This window comes from Hipposideros armiger, unplaced genomic scaffold (assembly GCF_001890085.2).
Source record: "Hipposideros armiger isolate ML-2016 unplaced genomic scaffold, ASM189008v1 scaffold_146, whole genome shotgun sequence".
Classification (NCBI taxonomy): Eukaryota; Metazoa; Chordata; class Mammalia; order Chiroptera; family Hipposideridae; genus Hipposideros; species Hipposideros armiger.
The window spans coordinates 1,534,964-1,551,643 of record NW_017731496.1 but is presented as its reverse complement, the minus strand read 5'-3'; the positions used below and the strand labels follow the sequence as shown (position 1 = coordinate 1,551,643).

The following is a 16,680-nucleotide window of genomic DNA, read 5'->3' as shown; positions in this document are numbered from 1 at the left end:
TACACAATTCTTGTATCCTGCCTTTTTCACTTCTCACTATATCATGAGCATTTAAGAAAAGATTCTGATTTGTTTAAGCATTGCATACTGTTTCATTTACCAGCCTAAAGAAATTGATTTAACCAAGCTTTCATTGCTGGATTTTTAGGTTGAACCCAACTTCTCAACTTCTACAGAAATTTCTCTGAATCTCTAACAGGTTCCAAGAAGCAAAATCACTGGGTCAAAGGAAATTAAGAGTTAGAAAAGGTTTAAAAGCAATAAAGGCCAGGAATTATTTAGTACCTTTCTCCTTTCTTCTTTTTTTTTGTTTATTTGACATTTTTATTTTAGGCTGCAAAAACAAAAACAAGCAATCAAACAAACAACAAAAAAAAACTTGAAATAGTTTTGTCAATTGATGAAAAGTCATCCTTTCCAGGGAAGCAGAAGGTAGACCAGTGCAGGTTATCCTCAAGGCCTCATACATCCTGCTTCACTGCTGCTCGCACTCTGCTGGGTTTTTATCCTTCTTTGAGTCATAGTCTGAATCATTTTCCTCATCTTCTACTTCCCCTTCCTCATCTGCTTCTTCACCTTCTTCATCATAATCATCATTGTCATCTTCAATAGCTTCTCCAGTAAAGTATAAAACTGATCTTGGGATTATACGCTGACATAAAAAGTGACCAATTTCAAAGTCTGCAGCAAGGATAGCTTCAGCAGCAGCATCCAGATCTCCACTCTCAAGAACTTCGGGAGGGGCGAAAAAATTAAAGAAAGATTCATTGGAAACCGTTTTGGGCACAGTACGGACTGTCCCTCATCCCTTGTGTTTCTGCTTCTTTTTAATGGTTTTCAAAGTGACAGTCTTCCCTTTTTTTCAATCTATCTGGCACCCTGTACAACCCATAATTTCTGGTCCATCCAAAGAAAAGGGATCAGAATCATCTGCTTCTGACCTCATCCTGTATGTCTTTGTTAACACTTCATTTGTGAAATAGTTATTGGGTTCAAAGTGAAATTTTAAGACAAAACTCATAGGCTGGCCCGCATCTGAGAACTTCACTTTAATATCTTTCAAGTGATTCAGAATAGGCTCGTCATGTTCCTGAACCATATCACTGAGCAAGTCAACATTCTTAAAAACAGTCAACCAAAATTCAGGAATTCCCTTGGGGTCTTCTTTTTCTTCATCCTTTTTCTCATCTTCAATCTTGGCCTTTTCTTTCAGCTCCTCCAAAATTTCATCTTCCTCATCTACCTAGTCCATTGACATTCTTCTTCTGTAGGTTCATAAATTGCATTAATGGTCTCAAATCGCTTATCAAATAAAGGCTGATAGAGAACAGCATCTTTCTTTCAAGATCGTGAACTTCCTCATAGAACTTGGCTTCTTTGTGTGCACATTTAACTTGAAGGTTTTTGAGAGCATTCACTCGTCGTCTAACTACCCTAGGCAAGCTTTCAATGTATCCTGTTGGTGTTTCTACCAGACCATCATCAAGTCTTTCTTGGAGGACTGCAAGAATCTGAGGATTTTGCATCATCTGAACAGTTAGCTGATGCGCTTTGATTTTTGTTTCTTCACCAGTTTCTTCTTCTTCTACTTCTTCAACATCATCCAAATATTGATCAAGTTCAGGCTGCTCTTTGTTGTCAATGTCTGCCATGTTTTAAGAACGCCAAATATCAGTGGACAGCACGGGAAACCAGGCAGCCAGAGCTGCGCAGGCAGTGACTCAGGGAAGCAGCGCCGCGAGCAGATGGTGCTAAAAAAGTCATTTATTCTTTTTTTAAATTTTTTTTCCAGTTTTATTGAGATATAATTGACATACATCACTGCATACCGTTTAAGGTGTACAGCATAATGGTTTGACTTACATATATTGTGAAATGATTACTGAAATAAGTTTAGTGAGCATCCCTTATCTCATATGAATGGGTATAATACAAAGAGAAAGCCAAAAAAGAAAGATAAAAAAATGATTTTTCTTTGTGATGAAAACTCAGGATTTACTCTAACAACTTCCCTAGATATCATACAGCAGCATTAATTATAGTCATCAAGCTGTATATTATATTCCTACGACTTATTCATTTTATAACTAGAAGTTTGTACCTTTCGACCACCCTTCTAAAATCCTCCCTCTCCCCATCCCCTTCCGCTGGTAAGCACAAATCTGATCTTTTTTTCTATAATTTTTTTTTCCTTTTTAGAATCCACATATAAGTGGGAACACACAGTGTTGGTCTTTCTGTCTGACTTATTTCACTTAGGATAATGCCTTCAAGGTCCATCCATGCTGTAGCAAATAACAGGATTTCCTCATTTTTTGTGGCTGAATCATATTCTCTTACATATTCCATTATTCACTTGTTGACAGACACGTGGGTCGTTTTTATGTCTTGGATATTGTAAACAATGCTGCAATCTCATTCAAAAAACTTGCTGAGCACAGATTAACCTAACACTGCTCTGATGCACAGATCTGACTATAATTCTTCATCCTCACCCCAAGCCTTTATTTTGGAGCAATGATCTCTTTGAACACTGGGTCTTCAGAAAGACTTTAGCATCAATGTTTTTAGAGGAAGGGATTTCCGGGGTAAAACATATACTCTATTGCTTGGTCTGGGTAGGGGTTACATAGGTATATTCAGTTCGTGAAAACTCACTGAACTCTGCACTTACATTTTGCACACTTTTATGTATGTTTGTTATACTTCAATCAAAAGTATGTTTAGAAAAAGTTTTTAATGCTTCTTAAACTCATGAACTATGAATTTCCTTAAGGAAGTCTTAAACAGCCATGAAGACTTAGCTTAAGAATAAAATATTGTGTGTATTTGAAAACCATTAGCTGTTTTTTAGATGTAAAAATTATTATCATCACCGGGAGTAAAGTCATTCATGCTAACATGTGAATGAGGCAATACTCTCAGAGGGCATTTTTATTTTATAATCAAATTAAGTAATTCTGAGTTGGCGAGCTGACAGGTAAAAGGAAGGAAGTTTGGAGAGGAGGGCTCTTTTTTGTCCATATCGCTCCTGGTTTCCTCACACCAAAAATAAGTTGCATGTCATCAGGTCACTCAGGCTCTAGTTTTAGAATCTAGAATTCTAAGTTCAAGATTACCTGTGGTACATACTTTGGCAAGTTCATCAATACCCTGGGGCAATGTCTCACTTATAAATTGGGACTTGGTTCTCCCTGAGTCAAGTTGATGCATAAGACTGGGAGGGTTGTCCACTGCACAAGGACACCTGGCTAAAGTGTCTAGTGAGGGATGGCATCCAGTGCTCGCCAGGTCACGAATCTTGGCTAGGGGCTGTACCCACCCAGAGGAAAGGGGAACTCTTCCTAACCTAGACAAAGATGGCAAAAGGTTCTGCCTCTGCAGACTCTCACCTCTAATAGTCTGTGACTTAGGGGCATGAATCCATACTGCGACCCCAGATGCTCCATCTCCCCAATTTTCAAGCCAGGTCCTGTGGATTGACTAGGCTGAACCACCACAACATCGAGTTTAAGTTTAGTTCTAAGATGAGCTCTGTTAACCTTCTACTCTAGTCATGATCCCCAAGCACCCCTACAGTGGCTAATTTTATGTGTCAACTTGGCTAAGCTAATGTACTAAATCGTTGGTCAAACACCAGTCTAGATGTTGCTGTGGAGGTATTTCTAAGATGTGATTAACGTTTACAATCAGTAGACTTTAAAGAAAGCAGATTGCCCTGCATACAGTGGGTGGGCCTCCTCAATCAGTTGAAGGCATTAAGAGCAAGGACTGAGGTTTCCTGAAGAAGGAACTCTGCCTCCAGACCGCAAGATAGAAACCCTGCCTGAGTATTCCGCCTGTTGTCCAGCCCTACAGATTTCAGACCTGCTAGCCACCACAATCTCATGAACCAATTCCTTAATAAATTTCTCTCTCTCTCTCTCACACACACACACACACACACACACACACATCAATACATATAGAATATACTATTGATTCTGGTCTCTGGAGAGTGCTGACTAATACAGCACCTAAGAACTGCAGCCTCTCGCATGGAGGAAGGCTTGCTGAGAAGCCACCAGGCCCCTCTTTGGAAGAAGCATCCAGGAGCACAGTTATTCGCGGCAATCCAAAAAAAAACAAAACAAAACAAAAAAAAGCAGAAATCTACAAATGCAGAAACCCCTTTTTAATACTTATTTTAGAGTCCTTTGTAAAATTCTAATTACAAATATAAGCTCAGAACGATTACTTTAAGAAAATATTCAAACAGAAAGGGTAAGGCTTTGGGGTCAGGATCTTAAAGTAATTTCTTGTCCATTTTTAATCCTTTAAAAAGTGCCTTTCCATGCATGATTTCACTTGATCTGGCAGTGCTTGTCGGGAATATAGTCATGAACTCAAGTCTCATTAAATTCTAGTCATTTGCAATAAATAGAATACAACATCAGGAAAAGCAGGTTGTGTTGTGCTCTTGGAACCCACAGGAGTTTCCCCAGATCCCTGGGCAGTACGCATTTTAAATAATCCATGTCATTCAGCTGATAGTAAAAGCAAAGTGAATGTCTAAAAACAGCTCAAACAGGAAACCTTACCTTGATTTTCATGAGCAGGCCCAGAGTTTGAAATGACATGTACAGTCTACCAAAAAAAAAAAACAAAACCAAAACCTATTTAGAAATTGCAATCAATCATTTTCTTCCCTCCCCTCCTTACCCCCTTAATCTTCCCGGCAGATTAATCTGAAGAACTCTGCCCAGCCATCTCATCTTCTGTGTGCACACACCCTGTAGACACATCCGAGTAGATCACTATCACTGTGGGTGTGACCATGAACCAAATGTTATTCTCACCTTCTCCAGCTTTGCATTGTCTCATCCTGAGGACTTTGCCTATCAGTCTGTCCTTCACATCTGGGTGCTATTTTTAGCACTTTTTCCTTTATGGTCTGCCTTTCTCCTGTCAGAATTTTCCTGAGAAGGGGATAGAGGGTTGCCTCCCAGCTTTTTCTACCATCAGCAGTTAACATTCATTCAGAGGGAAAGTTCTTAAGTCTTGGTAGAATAGCCCACCATCTGCTATGTCTACCAATGATGATGAAGATGAGGAGGATGAAGAAAAAGAAGGGGGGTGAGGAGGAGAAGAAAGTGGAAGTAAAGAAGCAAAGGTACTGGCAAGTTTCTTGCAGGAAGGATCTGAGACTTGCTCATCTTTAAATTTTTGCCACTTAACATTATGCTTTGCACATAGCAAGTGTTTAGTCAATGTTAGGAAAATTAAATAATATAAAGAAAGTGAGCAGAAATGGAAAAGAATGAAGTCTTCAGAAAGGGAGAGAGAGAGAAAGAATTATTTTATTTCTGGCAGTACGAGGAGATGGTAAATAAAACACAGCTTCTGGAGTCAAAATGACTGCTTTGAATGTCAATTCTAGAACTCACTATCTGTGTCACCTTGGGCACTTTTGTTAAGCTTTCTAAGATTCAATTTCCTCATCTGTGAAATGAGGAGCATTGTATAGCACCTACCTCATTGGGTTGTTCTAAGATTAAATGTAGTAATACATGTAAGTAACACTCCACAAATGTTCATTACTATCATTTCATTTATCATCATTTTCTTCACTATCATTGTGGTAGAATGAGGACACCATCTCCTAAAGTCACTATTATCCATTGATCTCGAAACTGGGTCTCTTGCTCTAGAAATATCCTGATTTGGTAGCCAGTGAAAAATTAAGAAGTCTGTTTTGTGGATGCTCATTGGCTGTTACTTAAGAGGAAAGCCACTATATTAATTTCATGTTCTGACAGTGTTTCAGGACATGGTGGAGTACTTCTGTTGAATTTCGATCTTTTAATTAATTAATTTAACATTTCTTCTGGATGTTCAAGGCATCATCTAAGAATATAAAGCGGATGCATCTTTCATCATGATATTAATTGCATTACAGCAAATTTCACTCCCTGGGCATACAATGGAATGTTCTCTTACACCTCAGAATACTTCCAACTGCCAAACCTCACAAGCTTGGCAGGGACTCAGGGCTCATGGGCGTTCAGTCACCTGACAAGCAATCACCCTTCATGTGCAACAAGGAGGAATTCCCTTTCTGATGACAGATGCATTCTGGGGACACACCTGCTAGGCTGGGCACTGTTTCATCACCACTCAGGGGAACTGACCCAACACGCTTTCCTAACCAGCAGGTAAACATCAGTCCCAGCCTATTCACACGCATCTCAAGAAAATGAATGTAGAGGGATCAGGGAGTTTTCTAAGGAAGACCAGAGGTAAGAGAAACTAGAAGAAGGAATTAGGACCTATGTCATAATCCCATATCTATCCACCTTTTTTTTCTCTCCCACTCACCAATTCACCCACCCAACAGTAAAATATATATTCACTAAAAAGAAAAAGAAAAAAAAAAGATTGTTGCTGAATCACCATCTACTCGTACACTTGATTTGCAAAATTACAACCCTAGGGTTACAATTTTTCATAGGTCTTTGGCCCTCCTCTTCCCTCTATTATCCCATGGAGCTAGTCTAATCATTTAACCTTTCACCCAGATCAGAATCATGATCCTAGTGATCGAGGTTTATTTTTAAGTGAAAGAAAAAATAGTGACCTCCTATGTTATGGTACACGAAGTTCACAGACTGCAGAAAACACATGGCTGTCAATGTTGGATTTTAACAAACCTTTCTCCAAATCTGCGATTCTCAGTCTCTTTCTTTGAAACTCCAGGAATGAAGCTGTGAATGACAGCGGCTCATCTCAATTGCACATAATAATTATAATGACAGCATTTATATTTGACAAGTTAAATTCACAAGCAAGGAACTCTATTTCCATTTACAAAGTTTTTTTTAAAAAATGCTACCCAGTAAAGAGTAGCATAACAAGGGGGAATTTTCCTCTGGCATAGACTAACAAGAAAGGAGCTTAAAAGCAAGTCACAGCCTACAGAGGACGTCCTACTCATCTGAGGCTAAGACTTAGTCCACCTGGAATTCACGAGCTGTGCATTCCCCTAAAAATGCCTGTCCTTCTTCACAGTGCTGGACATACTAAGAGTTGTGCCACAGTTTGAGGGACTATCTCAATTCGTTTAGGGCTGCTGTAACAGAAATACCACAGACGGGGGGCTCAAACAAAAAACATTTATTTCTCACAGTTCTGGAGGCTGGAAGTCCAATCCACGATCAAGGTGCTGGCAGATTCTAAGTCTGGTGAGAACCCACTTCCTGGTTCATAGACAGTCATCTCCTGTGTCCTCACATGGCCAAAGGGGCCAGAGAACTTTCCAGGGTCTCTTCTCTAAAGGCACTAATCTTATTCATGAGAGCTCCACCCTCATGGCCTAATCACTTCCCAAATGCCCCACCTCCAAACACTATCACATTGGGGGTTGGTTTTCAACATACAAATTTGGGGGGACATGAACATTTAGTCTATGGCAGAGACTGAGGCCCCAAGTATGTGAGTGCTGGGTGAGCTTGAGCAGTTCACTGAAATTTGCTGTTGCCTTGTTCTTTCCATCTGTGGAATGGAGATACGACCCACTTCGCAGCACCTGTCCCATAGGGAACAAACGGTTTTATCTGTAAGGGCATCTAGCAAACTGGTGAGATAACATTTAGCAAAAGCAATTAGGGAAGGCATCATGGTGGGGGTGGGAGAGCCTCCAAACTGAGCTCAAAAAAGGAGCAGGGTCTCAATCGGTAAAGAGAAGAGGAACAACTTGGCAGGTAATGATCACAACAGCAACCAAGGGCATGTGTACAGGTGCAAGGGGTGAATTAGACAAATGAGGCCAGGCAGGCTGCTGGAGTCACGGGAAATAGGCCTTGATTTGGTCCTTCTGTCTGGATGCCCATGAGGTCATTGCAATTAATATTTTACAAAGCAGTATTTTCCATAAGAGTTTGATAAAATATTAAACCATATAAAATACTAATTTTCCATAGGACATGCGTGTTCCTCCCCAATTTTATTGACAAGCAATCCTCCCTGTAACCATGCAGCCTCTAATCGGTCCCTTGAGCCACTAAACCAGAGGTTCTCAAAGTCTGGTCCCCAGACCAGCAGCATCAGCAGCATCTGGTATGTCGTAGGCACAATAGTGGACCCCCAAAGATGTCCACGTCATAATCCATGGAACCTGTGACTACCATATATTCCCCATGTATAAGACGCTCCCATATATAAGACGCACCTTAATTTTGGGGCCCGAAATTTGAAAAAAAAAATGTATTACATAAAGTTATTGAACTCAAGTTTTATTCATCATAAAATTCATACAACTCCTCATCACTGTCAAAACTCCCAACCATAGCCAGTCTCGGACTGTTTTCTCAGTTGGAGGAGGACCAACCTTACATTCAGCAGCACGATTTCCATTCACTTTTGCAAACTGGATCACTTTTAACTTGAAATCAGCACTGTACGAAAATCTTTTCTGAGCCATTTCTGGGCAGAACGTGGCAAAACGTAACCTAATATACCGGTGACAAGTGCGAAACAGTGAGCGCAAAGACAACAAGCGCGAAAAAGCAGGAAATGCAAGTAAAACAATCTACAACCACTGTATAAGATGCACCCAGTTTTTAGACCCCAAATTTTTCAAAAAGTGGTGCGTCTTATACATGGGGAAATACGGTATATCATGTTACATGGCAGGGGAGAAGTTAAGTTCGCACATGAAATTAGGCTGCTCATTAGCTTACTTTAAAATAAGGAGATTATTCAGTTGAGCCCAATGTACTCACCAGGATCCTTAAATAGGGAAGAGTGAAGCAGAAGAGTTAAGGGCCACAGACATGGCATCACGAGGAAAGCCTAAAACAGTCATTGCTGGCTTTGACGACGGAAGTAGGACATGGGCCTGGGAATGCAGGTAACCTCTCGAAGCAGGAAAATGCAAGGAATTGGTCTCTCCCCTAGAGCCTCCACACAGCCCTACCAGCACCTTGATTTTAGTCCAGTGTGACCCATTTTGGACTTCCGTCCTCCAGACCTAAAACATAATAAATGTGTTTAATTTGTGTTAGTTTGTTACAGCAGCATCAGAAAACTAATATCCCTAGGAAGTTGCAAAACTAACTAGCCAGTTCTCTGGCCACATCTCAGACCTACTGAATCAGAAAATCTGAGGGTGGGGCCCAGCAGTCTGTCCTTAAACAAGCCTGGAGGCGACTCTGGTGCACACTGAGGCTTGCAGAGCCACTCACTACTAAGCAATCACAATTACTTCCCCGAAGCAAACACATTCAGACACAGATCTCCATGAAAACTCAACACTGACAATTAGTGACTTGATTAACCATGATAAAATCTACCAGCGCCCTGTCCTGCCTTGACAAGCAGAGATGAGGGAACCCAGCCGAATCATTGGTGATTCAGATTCCTTCCGGGCTCAGGCTTCTCCTTTGGAACACCAGACAGGAATGTGTTCTAGTCCCCAAACCTCTCCTGGAAGCTATTTTTTCAATTCACTTTTTCAATGCTTTTCTAATTCCCACTGTACTTTTGTCGGAGGTGAAGTCATTTGCCTCATTCTCACTCCACCTAAGTAATAGGGAGGAAATGTGGGTTGGTGAGAGTCCAAGTAAATCACGGATGTGTGATGACCCATTCTAGGAAGGAGAGGCAGGCTTGATTTCACAGACTCATAGATAGACATGAAGAGGTGGGGATCTTAGAGACCATCAAGCCAGTTCCTCCATTTAGAGTGTGGGACCCACTCACCCCACCACCACAGCATTGCCACCAAGTGGTCAGTCACCCTCCCTTTGAATATCTCCCATGACGAGGACCTCACTACCTCCCATGGCAGACTATTCCATTTTGAGAGAGCTCTCGCTGTGAGACCTCAGATCCCTTCATCTGGCAGCTGGTTTTCTTTGGACCTCATGCTTGATTTCATTTTGGCCTCCACTGACTTCTTTGAAGTCTCAGGTGCATACTCACATGAAGGCTAGGTTGCAGCCTCCACTGCAGACGCTGGCTTGTTTTCTCAGCAACGGTTGCCTCTACTGACCTCAGAGGGAGGCATGTGTGTAAGCTGGGCAGGAGGTAGACATGGACCCTGTTAAAGGCAAAGTGCTTTAAAAGCCTTTGATGAAAGGCATTAAGGCTTGAAAGGGTTGTTTCTGAAATACTACACCTCCCTTTTAAGAACTCTTAAGATCTGGAGGGTGATACTGTCTCACCCCAGAAGAATTCAAGCATGAATGTTCTTAGAGCCTCCTACTAAGAATCCAATTCTATCTCCCCAGATGCTCATTTCCACCAAAATGACCTAGTGGGATCTTTATTTTCATTTGCTTTTTTTCTTTAAGGAACAAACCAAACCATGCTCCATTTTATCTGAGTTAACCATTACATAGGTGTTGACAAATTAAGCCCAACAGTTTTACTTAATATGTGTAACTATCAATAGAAAGGAAACGCCATGCCATTCTTGCATTACTTATTGGTTTATCAACCCAATTGTTTGGTGCATCTATTATAGGCCATTCACTAAACTAGGTACCAGGACTTGATGATGAACTAGACAGACCTGCCCTCTTTGGGTTGGAGACTCCATTTAAACATCAACTCATTTATATTCTTATGGTCCTGTGACATTCAAGTTCAAATGTGCTTCTATCATTTAGAAAACAATGTAGGAAAATGTGCTTGTGGCACCGGAATACACCTGGATCTTTGAATCAGTTGGTTAAATAAAGTTATGTATTATTTTAGAGAAGGAAGCTAAAAACCCGAGACAAAACAGTCCTTGGATTTTCTGAATGCTGCATGTTAAGTACATAACAGAATCTCACTCTTACCCATTGCTATATCGGTCTCTTTATGGAAATGACTGGTGTCCAAGAGGGGCTTATTTAACAGGATGCATTGGCTTTTTCTTTCCTACTCTATTTCTCAACGTTTATTCTGTCCACACAGAGTTCAAACTTGGTGGCCAGCTGTACTGGATATCGGCAGTAATTTTGAGCCCACAGTATTCCCTGGGACCTCTGCCAACCTCTGGGGGCTGACTCTCCTTGTTCTAGTTTTTAGCAAAAAGGTATGAACTACCAGCTGTTGTCGTACCACTGGCCATATCACTACCCCAAAGTGCTAGCATCATCTGTAGATTCTCCTACATACTCAATACTAGGATATCAGAAGATGCTTAAGATACGTGTGAATTTTTCTACAGAAACAGAAGAGCTACGCTTCTGAGTCAGGATACTGGCAGTGACAGAGACCCCAAGACACATCTAATAGAAGGACACAGTTGTTTGTCCTCTTTGATGTGAACTCAAAAAGTCAGATCAGAACTTTAAAAAATAAAAATCTCTCTGTTCCCTCCATAGCGAGCTCTATCAACTGTAAACGCAGAACCCTTGTCAAGTTGAATTTTCTGAGCTTGCCTCAATTCTTGAGGAGTAAGAAGCAAAAGTACATCACCCACTCTATGAAATGGCACTTCCTTATAACAAGTTCACCTTTCAATGAATACTCCTTTAGAAATTCAGAACGTGTAAACTGTTCATGCCTGCATTCTGTCAGCCTTTACCTTTCTTAGCTGAAATATATTGACCTTTTCGCCTCTTTCTCATTTCTTTCTCATACAGCCCCTGCCTCTCCCTACGGCTTCCATCTTCTCACCCTCCTGTGTTTATGTCTAGATTCCATTTATCGTCCCATAACCTTCTTTTTAGAAGGCATCTTTTCTTTCTTGTGACACAGTGCCTGGGCACAAACACAGCACAAAGTCTACCAGGGGTGAACCCATTTTTCTCCTCCACAATAATAAGACAGTGCAGTTCAGTTTCCAATACCTTCAATGATGACCAGAATTTGTTGCCTTTTTGCAGCCAACATCCTCACTGGCTCACATGCCCCTTTCTAGGTTGTATCTGATAATCCAGAGCCTATTATTCCACCTGAATAGTTGAGATTGTTTCCCCCCAAATTCGAGACATTCATCTTAGTTTGAACAAGCAGTAATTCCTTGAGGTAGCATCTAGACTCGAAGAAAAATGGCTCATATCCCCCCTAAAGCAATCTGCCATGTCGTGGGGATACTTAACAGCCCTGTGGGAAAGCCCACGTGGAGAGAGGCCACGGGGAGAGGAACCAACCTACTACCCCCACCTTGCAAGCCATGTGAGGGAGCTACTTTGGAAGCAGATCCTCCAGCCCCTTTTAAGCCTTCAGAGTATCCTAGCCTCTCAGGTCTGAGTCTTTCAGCTGAGACCCGATATCATGGAGCAGAGACAAGCCACCCCTGCTGTGCCCTCTCGGAATTCTTAACCCACAGCAACCATAAGATAATAAATAATTTTTGTTTTAAGATACTGGCATTTGGAGTAATTTGCTACATCATAATTGGTAACTATCATAGCTACCAATTATACATATAATTGGTATTTTTAAAAAATTATAATTTTAAAAAGCCAAAAATATTATAATACAAAATTCAGGATACTGGTTATCTCTATAGGAGAGGCAAAAGTCTAGGATTGGATAAGCGGATACAATAATTCCCAAGTAACTAGTAAAGATCTACATTTTTGTTGGGTGGTATGTTCTTTAATAGATAGATAGATAGATAGATAGATAGATAGATAGATAGATAGATAGATAGATAGAAAGAACCTTGCATGGTCCAATGATGATAGTGTGTCATGAGCCAAGGGTTGTGTTTAATCCAATTTTAAGTGTCTGGTGTCCAATGATAAGGAAGGAGAAGAAGAGAGGGAGAGAGAAGGGAAAATGAGGAGGGAGGGTATTTATCAGTTATTACCTGGTAAAATTTTACCATGTGTCCATCTGTCACTCAGCATGTCTACTCCTGGGTAAATACCCTAGAACAGTTCTAACACCAGAAGGCAGGTACAATATTCACAGATGCACTTCATAGGATCAAAACACTACTAGTATACCAAATATCCAACAACTGTAAAATAAATGCATCGTGGTTATTCAGACAGTAGAATAGCCTACAGTGATGAATACTAATGATCAACAGTATGGACGAATATCCACTCAAAATCATGGATCAAGAGTTAGAGCGTGTAGTCCAACAGGACTTTCTGGAGTGCAGAGATGCTCTAGAGCATGACGTTGAGCAAAAGAAAAGCAAAACAAGAAATGATTCCATTTCTGTGACGTTAAACACAGACAAACTAACAATGTATTAACTAAAGATGCCTATTTGGTGGTAAAACTACAGTGAAAAGGAAGAGAATAGACAAAATTCAGAATAGACAGAGTTCAGACTGGTGATTAGAAGAGGCAAGGGGCTTCTGTGGGAGCAGGGCACACACAGAGAGGCTCCATAGTGTTAGGAATATTCTCATTCTTAAGCAGTGGGGAAGGAACAGCCGTGGGTTTTCATATTTTTATTCTTAAACTATGTGCAGGTGTTAATACCCATGCTTTATATGTACCATAAATTTAAAAGCTAAAGATACGAGTACAGAGCAACAAAATAGGGGATCAGATCACCATCATATGAAAGGACATAAGCAGCAGAATTTCATTCTAGCGCAGTGAACTCCTGATCCTTTCAATGTCCCCAGAATCAGGTCTACAAGAAACCTCACCATCGCCGGTTGTATCTCTCCTTCCTCTGAATATTAAAAAGCCCACACTTATTGACTAACTATTCCATAGCTTTACAACAGCGGCACCACCTCACACCTCCAGCTCAGCTTTGTGGCTTGTTTGTCAGTTCAGTATTTAACACCACACGGCACATGATTATTTAATGTCACGTGGCACACTGAACAGAGTATTAGAGACCAGGACTCTGGGGCCGGCTGACTCACTCCAGCTTTGATGCGTTTGGGTAAATCATTTCATCTCTCTGCTCAGCTGCTTCAGAAGAGCCAGTGGAGTTAACCAGAGCTGTCCATTTTAAAATAATTTTATGTTGAACCTCTTGGTTTGGTTTTTCTGGAAGGAAAAATTGCACTGCTTTAAAAAGATAAAAAGCCCAAAAGCCTTTAGACCAAAGAAGGTCACTAAGCATTTTCTTGCTCTAATGCTCTAGAATTCTATGTTTTGTGAAAGTCACATTGCTGGGCCTGGCATATTGTTAGATGGGTTAATAAAAAGGGACTTAAAACTATATCACAAACTTGGCATGTTATGGAAAAAGTCCAAATGTTTAGTGCCAACAATGGAGTATTCCAGAAGTCCTCTATCAAGGTGACTCAGACTTTCCTTCCCTGCTCCCACTTCAGAACCCCTGGCCCTTATCCTACTACCATTACTTCTAGGATTTGAAAAGCAAATTTGGCTAACTCGTTTAATCACTATTCGAGAGCAATAATGGGAGAGGGGCTGTAGGCTGGGGCATTTTCTGCAAGGGGAAGGATTGCATGGAAACTTTCACAAGAACTCCTGATGGTCCGCAGCATTCTTCTCTGACGTTGTTCATCCCTCAGGCGTCTCTAGCCCTCATGTGAGGGTTGCCCAGGCTCCTCAGCCATGCTGCCCTCAGGGTCTTCCTCCTCCTTCCTCTACCCATTCTTCTTGCATTTCTCTGACACTCTAATTGATCAATCATGTGTCAAGGTTTCTGGATCACTGTCATTTAAACTTTTGGACACAATGAATTTCAGGCACCAGGTAGAGCTGCCTGCACAACACAATCTTCTGTCCATCTGTATACAAAATCAAGTCTGTCTGTGGCCACTTGGCCCATAATACTCATGAGTGCCTCACACGATAGGATGGGAGATTTGTCCTCTGGCCAAGATCTCAAAATTATTGTCTGAATAAAGGATTAGCCATTGAATTGTCACCCCACTTGGTGGTGAGACCCTTCCTTGGGCCTCACTCTCTGCTTCAACTCATTCTCATTTTCAAATGAAAATGCTAGTTGTTGCTCTAAAAAATAGAAGGAAATTGTAATTTTAAAACTATCTGAACCTTGATAGTCTGTCGTTCTTCAAACTGATCATATTAAAGAGAAACTTAAGATTCAATATCACAAAGATTTCTTTGAAGTGCAATTCTGATCTGCAATCATGAGGCGTGCTCTAAAGAAACGAAGACAGCCATTCCTTTTTATCTGTTCCCTTTTGTGCTTCACTCAAGGGTAGCTGAACTCCCAAGGGAACCACACAGCCACACAATGTCAATTTCTAGACATTCACATTGAGTTTGAAAGGAGAAGATTTTAAGTGTTCCTAGGAAAAATAAGTAATATTCTCCTTGGGAGAGAAAGTCAGCATGAGAAGACACAAACTGTTTCTGCCTTAGCCATCCCAGAAATCAGCAGTTTCCTCTAATCATAAAAATAATTTCAGTCTCTTCCTATTGCAAAAAAAAAAAAAAAAGTCTTCATTTGTTTATAGGATCACTACTAAACATAATGGTTTCCCCACCCATGGTCTGGAAAATAATTCTCCAAGATTTTTATAAACACGTCAAGTGGGGGAGGCTCAAAGCGATCCTCTCTCTCTGAAGAAAATTACACCGAGGCCCCAAACTCCAGCACGCATGAACTCAGCATCCAAAGAATTCAAGCTAATCCATCCCATTCTCAGTGCCTGGGTCAGGTGGTCCACATGCATATCCTTGAATCCAAAGGAAATGGTCACTGTCTCATTAGGGATCTGGGTCCATACAAAGTGGAATCGCTTCCATTTATCATGTTGTCATTTTGTTTAAAAAAAGAAAAAAAAGCACCAGTATTTGATGGTTCTCATTTTTGGAGAAACTTAGCCCATTCTCCTTTGCCCCCACTTACCAGCAGCCCTTGGACACCCATCCAGCCTGAACTCCCACTGCTTGCTAAGCCTTTTGCCAGGCCCAATTGTCTTAACCTCTGTCCCCAAGCCGACCTTGTACTCTATCCCTGAACCCCTTACTCAGTCCCTACCTGGGTAGCTTTCACTACCTTTGAAATTCTTTCCAACATTCAAAGCCCAGCCAAATGCTTACCTCCTCCTTAAAGACTTTCCTAAACATTTTGGCCAGAAACCTCTGTTTCCTATGAATTTTTATAGATTTTCTGCTTCTACTCTTAACTCGCCATTATATACACCTAATTTTCTGGAGGAGGTTTTTGGTTTATTTGTTTTGAATTTTAAAATAATATCTATCCATCCATCCCAGTTCTTTCAGTTGACTATAAGCTTTAATGGCCAAGGGGTTGTAAGGAAAATACCTTCTACTTTTGTGTGTCACATACAGAGCCTACCATTCATCTTTGCATGTAGTGGGTAACTCATCAAGTCTATTGATAATGTTTGAGAAGTAAAGATTCCAGACAAAGAAACCCAAAATATGTTATCAAATGTAGGAACAGGTCCCTCTTTAGTAAAACAAACAGCTTATTTACATATTCACTGTATTCCTAAGACTGTTTGAGCCAAATCTCTGGAATTTTGCCTACATCAACGTCATAGACATTGGCCGTCTCCCAGTTAAACTCTCCCATTTACAGAGAATGGAACAGAGACCCAGAATTTACCCCAGGGTGTCCCTCGGAGCTCTAGGTTTGCCATTCCAGCTGTATCATGCTTAATTCTGAGGATCTTGGAAAATCCTCAAATTTATTCATGTAAATCCAAAGCAGGGTTAAGAAGCAGAACCACCCCTTCCATCTCCCAGTATCCTCAGAACCCAAGGCCAGACCAGTCTTGATTTACAGATGTTCAAGGAGCAGTCCAGTCTCAG

At 40.9% G+C, this 16,680-nt stretch overlaps 1 pseudogene; it reads right to left on the bottom strand.

Annotated features, from left to right (window-relative positions):
• Positions 1-423: 423 nt before the first annotated feature.
• LOC109387054 (nucleosome assembly protein 1-like 1 pseudogene) lies at positions 424-1,667 on the bottom strand (annotated as a pseudogene).
• Positions 1,668-16,680: the final 15,013 nt, after the last annotated feature.